This window comes from Lissotriton vulgaris, chromosome 3_1 (assembly GCF_964263255.1).
Source record: "Lissotriton vulgaris chromosome 3_1, aLisVul1.2, whole genome shotgun sequence".
Classification (NCBI taxonomy): Eukaryota; Metazoa; Chordata; class Amphibia; order Caudata; family Salamandridae; genus Lissotriton; species Lissotriton vulgaris.
Window position 1 is genome coordinate 1,157,610,315 of NC_141689.1, and position 8,816 is coordinate 1,157,619,130.

At 43.4% G+C, this 8,816-nt stretch overlaps 1 non-coding gene across 1 annotated transcript; it reads left to right on the forward strand.

Annotated features, from left to right (window-relative positions):
• The first annotated feature begins 3,981 nt into the window (after window positions 1-3,981).
• Window positions 3,982-4,063, forward strand: TRNAL-AAG (transfer RNA leucine (anticodon AAG)). The gene has a single exon. It is a non-coding gene; the product is annotated as a tRNA-Leu (tRNA).
• Window positions 4,064-8,816: the final 4,753 nt, after the last annotated feature.

Genomic DNA, 8,816 nt, shown 5'->3' on the forward strand with positions numbered 1-8,816 from the left:
CAGTGAAATCTCATAGATTTCCCTGCTTGACTTCTTACTTGCGTCAGAACGCCCACCCTGCATACATTGGGGCCTGTTTATGTGCCCTTGCGTCACTTTCGCGCTGCCGGTGCTTCACTTTTTGTGACGCACCAGCAGCGTAAAAAATGCACCATGTTGCATCATATTTACAAAGTGATGCATCTAGGTAGATGCGTCAGTTTGTGAACCCCTGCGCCACATTATACCTGGGCCAGGTACAATGTATGCAGGGTGGGCGTTCTGACACTGAAGAAATAAAAACCTTTTTAGGGGTGCGCTGATACACCTGGCCCTTAAAACTAACACAGAAGAGATTGGCATGGAAGCTGTAATATCAAAGGAACATATTTAATAACCTCACATGAGGGAGACTGAGTTATATAGTACCCTCAGGCCACTGTAGGAGTCAGTCTAAGGAGTACAGAGAACAGGGGCCTTATATATGCATTTGTTACATAGTCAGTATAAAACCAAGGGGAGGTCCTGGCACATACAAGAATACTATTAGGCTAATATGGGTATACAAAATGTGCTTGCTCAACAAAGTGGGAGGGGAGACTAAACAGCTTACATCATTAAGAATAGCCTGACAGTTCTATACTAGGAGCAGGTGCATTCTACCAGCTAGGCCAGTGGTTCCCAAACTTTTTTGACCCGTGGCTCCCTTGACCTAATTGACAGTTGGCCGTGGCTCCCCACCATTTTTTTACCGGCGCACCCTGGTGCCGCGGCGCACACTTTGGGAACCACCGCAGTAGACCTTTGTACTCTCTACTATTCCTATGTGACTCTTAGAGCTTATCCATTTGTATCTCTTCCTTGAGTGACTTTACAACCTGTACATTTGCAATTTTTTATATTTGTCTCTTCCCTGTGTGACTTTACTACTTGTACATTTGCAGTTTATTTCTGTTTCTATCTCTTCCCTGTGTGACTTTATAACTTGTACATTTGCAATTTTTTTCTGCTTGTATCTTTTATGTAACTCATGTAATCCTAAATCCTTATTTATCGCAACTGGTTCTTATGTAAAGTGCTCTAACACCTTCCGGTAATGTTTTCGCTATATAAAACCGCATTAAATAAAAATAAAACCGAAGGGTGTACATTCTGATATGTATCTTAATGTAGTGATTCTTCTGCTTGGTTTTAATTGCAATTATGTTTCACTGTCTCATGAAGCACACTTAAACCCTAGGAACCATGTGATATATGCAAAGCGATACTCGTTTGCGTCTTTCCCGTTTTGTAAAATTACACACACAAAAACACAATGGTCATGTCTTACGAATTCATGTAACTTTTCATTTCAGAGACAAACACGTGGCCCAAGGAAAACCTATCTGTTCGCACCGAGTCAGATGTGCAATCTTGGGAACGCATGCATTCAATTAATCGTGCTTCGGAAGTCGAGGAGACAAAGTCTGCACATTTTATGGCATACAGCATTTTATCTATCTCTTCCTTTAGGCAGCTGCAGTTTTAGCCATTTCGCCCGCTGCTACAATTTTTTTATTTGTATTTTATTTATTTGAAAAGTTTTATATAGCGCTGGCTAGACCCGGAGGTATCAGAGCGCTTTACATGAGGACGAACATTGTTTCAGAGCATAATTACAAGTTACATGAGTTACTGGAGCGAAGTTACATGTGTTAAATGTTATTCCACCTCCAAATACCAACAAGGGGCGACAGGGACAATGTCTGATGCTTTCTCACATGCATTGGTTTTTCAAGTTAAGAATAAAAATCGTTACTAGGCCAGAAATAAGAAAGATATTAAATGACTCCTAATTCCTGAAAAACTACGATATTAACGCACACAGAGAAGTGTAGTTTTGCTGCCTCAGTGATCCCAGGCAATACGATATCCAAAACTATTTTATAGGTAACTGGTACACAAGTGTGGTAAACACTGATTATTTTAAATGCGCATGCATGTTTAAGAGCACGAGCGCAATGCGCCACAACTGTTTTCAATACAAACTGCTTTTAGACTGCATTCTGTCAGAAATTTTACAAAATGTAAGCAAAGTTACATTATCAAAACGCTAAATAAAGTTATTACGGAACTGATAAAAAAAAAGGATTACAACCACTTGCAACAAGGGATAGATAAAGATTAACATTTATGCTCTCCTAACAAAAGAAATATACTCGGCAACGTGCACCCAATATCTAATTAAATCACTGTTTAAATGGAAAAGAGAGAGCTTTACCTGTCTCCCTTTGGCTTTCGTTTCTGTACGATCTTCCCTTTTGGCCGTCGCTCACCGAGCTCTTAATTGAGCCATTTAAATGCAGAGGTCGAGGGCTGGGATCACGTTCAGAACAAAGGAGCCACATCCTGGGCGGCGCCGCGGCGCCCCTGGCTTCTCATCACGGCGCACTGGGGCGCCGCGGCGCACACTTTGGGAACCCCGGAGCTAGGCCTTTCTGAGCATGTGCAAGGCTCTGGAAGAGGCAGAAAGCACATGGCGAGCAGATGGCTAACTAAAATGGCTGCCAAGAACAAAATGGCTTTCAGCTCATGCTAACAGCGTTTCCTGCAATCTTTAACAACGCAAGTAAGCCTCTTGGAAGTCATGCAATGAAATCTATGAGATTTCACTGCGTCACTTCTAGGACACAAATGCTTCAATATCTTACGCCTGCCGCACAGCAAGCGTAGACTGACGCAGGCACATTTGAAATGGGACTTGCCCATGTGAAATGACTCATTGATGGATTTGCGTCACTTTTGTGACACACTCCAGCAAAGTGTCATTTTTGCGCCTACAGATACATCAGAAATACTGACGTATCTGTAACTCCTTGCGACATGATGCATCATACTGTAAATATGACGCATCCGGCATGTCGCAAGGAGGGCGCAATGAAAAGTGACGCATCGCTGTTTTCACGCAGCAATGCGTCACTTTTAATAAATGAGGCCCATTATACGTGGCGAAGGTATAATGTGGGGCATGGGTTTACAAAGTGGTGCATTTACCTAGATGCGTCGCTTTGTAAATATGACGCAACATGGTGCATTTTTACGCTGCTGGTGCGTCACAAAAAGTGATGTACCGGCAGCGCAAAAGTGACGCAAGGTCTCATAAGTAAGCCCCAATATATTAAGCTGGCTAAGCATTGTATTAAAAATGTGCCAACTTCTTGGGGACAAAAAAATCGCAACCCTTTTTTTTGTTGGCGACACATTATTAACTTTCAGGCCAGCTACTTGGAAAGCAGAACATGCAACTTCTTGTTGAGATTTCTGTAAAATGAAGGAGTTAGGGGCCAATGACACAAACAAAATGCGTGGCCCTTAACCCCAATAAAACCTCTTGGAGCAATCGAAAATTGTGCAATTTATTACTAGAAGCAGGGCTACATACGTTTCGCCAAAAGATTGGTGAGTGGAATATCTCACTCCCCCTGAAAAAGCACGAGGATCAAGCCCAGGGTCCAAGTTTGAATGGCAGAGAGATTTGGGGACATTCTGACATTTTACAGAACAGGTTTTTTAAAAACTTCCTGGGCGTACTGCAGTGTACCATTAATGTCCCTTTGTATTATGAATTAGGGTTTATAACGACATCTCACACCTCTATTGTACTGGAAGAGTCTGTGGAGGGCTAAATAACTTCGCACTTTTACAGGCATACTGAGGGATGCCCTGGTGCACAAGCATTTGTAATGCATCGGTTTCACCTATATGATTAATAATAAGCTGTTTTTGTTGCAAGTTATACCTTAGTGAGCAGTTGAGCAGTTCCCTTTGCCCACCTCTCGCTCCACATCCACCTGCGCATTATAGTCTGGGCATCACCCAGAACCAGACATCCAGTGACCACCATACCATCTTGTTCTTCCCCACTCCTGAAGTTCTTTATAGACTGGTGTTATGTATCACCATGTGTCCCAGTCTGTGTCACTTTTGACATCATGTAAAACATTGGAGTGCTGTGATGGACACGATAGCGTGGCCGAGCGGTCTAAGGCGCTGGATTAAGGCTCCAGTCTCTTCGGAGGCGTGGGTTCGAATCCCACCGCTATCAGGATATTTTATTTTCACTTTCAGTGACACATTACCATACTCTAATTTACAAACTTGAAAACAAAAAGCATTTCCAGGGCTGCTCGTCCACAGTGCTCTATGCCCATTTCAGAGGTGTGTTTATAATGTTTGTGAAGCGGGAGAAGGGCTGCTCGGACAGCAAGACCAACTCGGGAGGTTTAAACCAGCCAGCGAGTTAGAAATCAGGATACCACTGCGTATATTGTTAGCTCAAAAGTAAATCATACGTGTGACCTAACTAGAGAGTGTTTCATTTTTTTTTTGTTGGAAAACAAACAATTGTGACGAAAACTAAAAAGAGGTGTTGTGTAGTCGTAATGAATGGATGGAAATAACAGAAGTGTGTATGAGAAAGAGTGGGCGTGTTTGAGCGGCTGTCCCTCTCTTGGTAGGTATTTTATTCTTATATTTTATTCTTATATAGTATGTTCTAGGCACGACTGCACAAGCGGTGTTTGAAGTTAGACGGCAGGGAATAGTTTTCTTTCTTTCGCCTGAACCGCGAGATGATTTTAGATTGTGTGAGTTTCCTCGGCAGCAGCGCCACCTGCTGCGAATCTGTAAAACTGCATTAAAACCTGGGTGCACGAGCAGGTTACAGAGAAAATAGAGCCGAGGTCCGATACCTCCGCAACCCCCGAGGGTTTAAACAGCGAATTGACCAGCGAAACGAGCTCACCACAAATTAAGAAGACCCGCTAAAGTCGTCGGAACATCTGGGGCACAAGCCAGCTCCACGACAACCCAACCAACGAGCGCCCTGAGGAAATATCCGGCTCTTCTGCCCCAACGTGGAACTGTGACGAGGTAGCGGCAAAATGGCGACCGGGAACAACAGAAGAACACCGTAAGAGAGCTGACCAGCAAAGAGCGTTACGTGAGCGCAGAGGAAGCGCAGCGCGACACCGCACTGCTCCCCTAAGCCCCCTGGCAAGACCCTAGCACAAGTAAGTGCGCGCACAACGAAATGGTGAAAGAGCGAAGCGAAGAACGAAGCTGCCATCCCAGGTCAAACAGGATTACTTTAGAAGCCATCCCAGAGTGATTGGATGATCATTCAATTACTGTAGAAGTCATTTTCGCGTCTTCAGACATCATCAAGCTCTTGAAGTCATCTGCAAAGTTTAGAAACTTGAGCCTGATGATTTCAGGATGGCTTGAAAATGACCTCTTGATTACTTCACAAGATCTTCCTGATGACTGAGGATGATTTGGAAATGAGTTGAGGATTACTTTTTAGGCAGACAGTGTTCCTGATGACTTCAAGATAATTTAAAATTACCATCTGATTACTTCAGAGGGATTAACAAAATTACATTTTCTGTCCACTAATTTGGTTGCATTTTCATCAGGAATGCTGAGCCTTTTGGCTGATTACTGAATAGTGAAAACTATTTAGCTACTACATGGGTCGCCTGTAACATCCAATTGGGCAAACAAAGTGCTTCAGAAAAATGGTGTTAAAGGTAATTTGGGTGGATATTTTTGCTGTTTTTATTAGATCTAAATACACCAGGGCAGAAAATAAAAGGCATGAGTGCAGGTGTACTTAACAGTAATAAAGTTAGTAAATCTGAATTATTTTTGTGTGTATTTCTTTAAATTCTTATTTTCCTTACATTATAAAGTAGTTTTCACTTGCTATAGACTAATTAAAGCAGAAAATGCCTTGCAGCATCATCCACCAGCTGCTGCATTCTTGGACCTGACATCTTTTGGTGTGTTTCCCCTGCCTTTTTACTTTCTGATCCCCCTTTTTTTTTTACACCTTTTCACTGATATTCAGTGCTCAAATGCAAGTGCTCCTGCTGCACAATTGTGTTATGATTGATTTTCCATGATTAGCATATTTGATTTAGTAGTAAGTCCCTAGTACAGTGCACTGTGTGTGCCAAGGGCCTGTAAATCAAATGCTACTAGTGGCCTGCAGCACTGGTTGTGCCACCCACACAAGTAGCCTTTCAAAGTTGTCTCAGACCTGCCACATCAGTGTCTGTGCGCAATGTTTACTGCCATGTAGACCTGGTAAGTGAACCCACATGCCAGGTCCTAACCTTCCCTCTTACTACATGTAAGACAACCTTAAGCAGACCCCCCAGGATATAGCGGCATGGATTAGCAAATTTAGCGGCACAAAAATGGAAATTTAGCGGCACAAATATGGAAATTTAGCGGCAATTTAGCGGCATTTTATTTGGCGGTTTTTCCTACAACAAACAGATATCTTCGTTTTTTTAGTTGTTTAACAACATGAAACTATGTATTTTTGGTTTATTTACAATGTAGACACTTTGTTTGGCTTCAAGGCTGCATATAGGACATAAACTAATGAATAAATGCCCCAAAGCAATCCCCCCAGGGCCCGCCGCGGAAAAGGGCCCTCTCTCAGTATAATTTTAGGTTTGTGAATAGGGGAAAAACCATCCATACATCCATCCTCCCTTCCTTCCATCCACCCATCATTCATCCACCCACCTTTTCACACATCCATCATTCATCCATGCAACCTTTTATCCATTCATCCATCCATCTACCCTTTCATCTTCCCATCCTTCATCCACCCACCCTTTCATCCTCCCAGCCATACATCCATCCTTCACCTATCCACCCTTTCATCCATCCATCCACCCACCCTTTCATCCATCCATCTACCCATCATTCATCCCCCCACCTTTTCACACATCCATCCATCCATCATTCATCCACCCTTTCATCCATCCTTCATCTGTCCACCCTTTCATTCTTCCATCCATACATCTATCCTTCACCAATCTATCCTTCATCCATCCACCCTTTCATCCTCCCATCCATACATACATCCAACCTTCATCCATCCACCCTTTCATCCTCCCATCCATACATCCATCCTTCATCCATCCACCCTTTCATCCTTCCATCCATACATCCATAATTCATTCATCCACCCTTTCATCCATCCATTCACCCATCATTCATCCACCCATCTTTTTACATATCCATCCATCCATCATTCATCCATCCACCCACCCTTTCATCCATCCTTCATCCGTCCACCCTTTCATTCTTCCATCCATACATCTATCCTTCACCAATCTATCCTTCATCCATCCACCCTTTCATCCTTCCATCCATCATTCATCCATCCACCCTTTCATCCATCCATTCACCCTTCATTCATTCACCCATCTTTTTACACATCCATCCATCATTCATCCACCCTTTCATCCACCCATTCTTCCGTCCACCCTTTCATTCTTCCACCCATACATCTATCCTTCACCAATCTATCCTTCATCCATCCACCCTTTCATCCTTCCATCCATACATCCATCATTCATCCATCCACCCTTTCATTCATCCATCCAGTCATCATTCATCCACCCACCTTTTCACACATCTATCCATCCTTCAGCCTTTCATCCATCCATCCACCCATCATTCATCCACCCACCTTTTCTGTGCCTCTCTCAACTTTTCAGTATCTCTCTGCGTCATCTTCCTTCTTCTTTCCCACTCATGGGAGGGCATCTCTGTGCCTCTCTGCTGGGGGCGGGGGACGTGTCACGGGACCCACAGCTCCAGGTGTGCAACATCCATTGAACTCAAAAGGCTACACTACAGCCACTCCCCCAGCCCCCTCCCCCACCCCCCAGCTCCCCTCGGCTCATGTATGTGAGATGCATTTCTAATTATACAAAAAGCAGACAAACAATACATATGAATGAAGAATATAACATAACTATTGTCATAGCCATCTTTCTGATGCCCATGCTGTGAGGCAGCATTCTTGGAAAACGTAGCATCTCCCGTTGAAGATTTCTATTGTTTTCCGTTAGTCTTCTAAGACATGCATTTTGTCTCTAATCTTGTCTCAATAATGGAAATGCATATAATACATTTTTTTTTTGTTAAAGGCATTTTTTATACTGCGGAGAAGTTACTAATACCTTGCTGCCGCATTTGTTGTCTTGGTGAGGCTCGCTTGTAAAAAGAGACCTGGTGTCAACCCTCATTAACTGAGATCTGATTTTATTTGCATGGTTTGTTCGATAGAAGATTTCGTAAATTTAATCTGTATAGTTTGTGCTCTGTAGTGCAGTTGTAGTGCTGGTTAACAGTCCGTTTCCCTCTTTTCAGAGTCGGGGAAGATAAGGCTCCAAGAGTTGTGGCTTACATCGACTGTCCTGATCGCCCGAGGTTAATTATTCCAGCCCTAGGCAGAGAGGTCAAAGAAAGGGTGAAACACAAAGACTCATTAACAAGTGAAAGGTCTTTTAAAAGACCTAGTAAGCACTCGGCTGCGGGTGGCAGCTAAAAAACAGACTGTCTCTGTGTCCCCGGGAAGCTGCTGACACACACGAGTGGGGAGGGGCGCACAGCCAATTAAAGGCATTGTTTGTTTTGCAGTCTCCCGCCGGTAGAGACACTTTTTTCTAAATATCGCGGCCAATATGGTTATTATCGCGGCCATCGCGGTAGTCTGCCGATTTCGCGATTTTTTCGTGAATCGCGAAATCGCGATAAACTGGAGGGTCTGCTTAAGTTAGGCCCAAGGTACCCCCATGGGCAGGGTGCAGTGTATGTGAAAGGCAGGACATGTACTGGTGTGTTTTACATGGCCTGATAGAGAAATAGTTCCAATTTCGTTTTCACTATTACAAGGACTTGTTCTCCTGTAGGCTAACATTGGAGCTGCCTTTTACAAGTTTAACTGTCCATTGGGAACAGTTAGAGATGTGGAGTTTAGGCTCTCT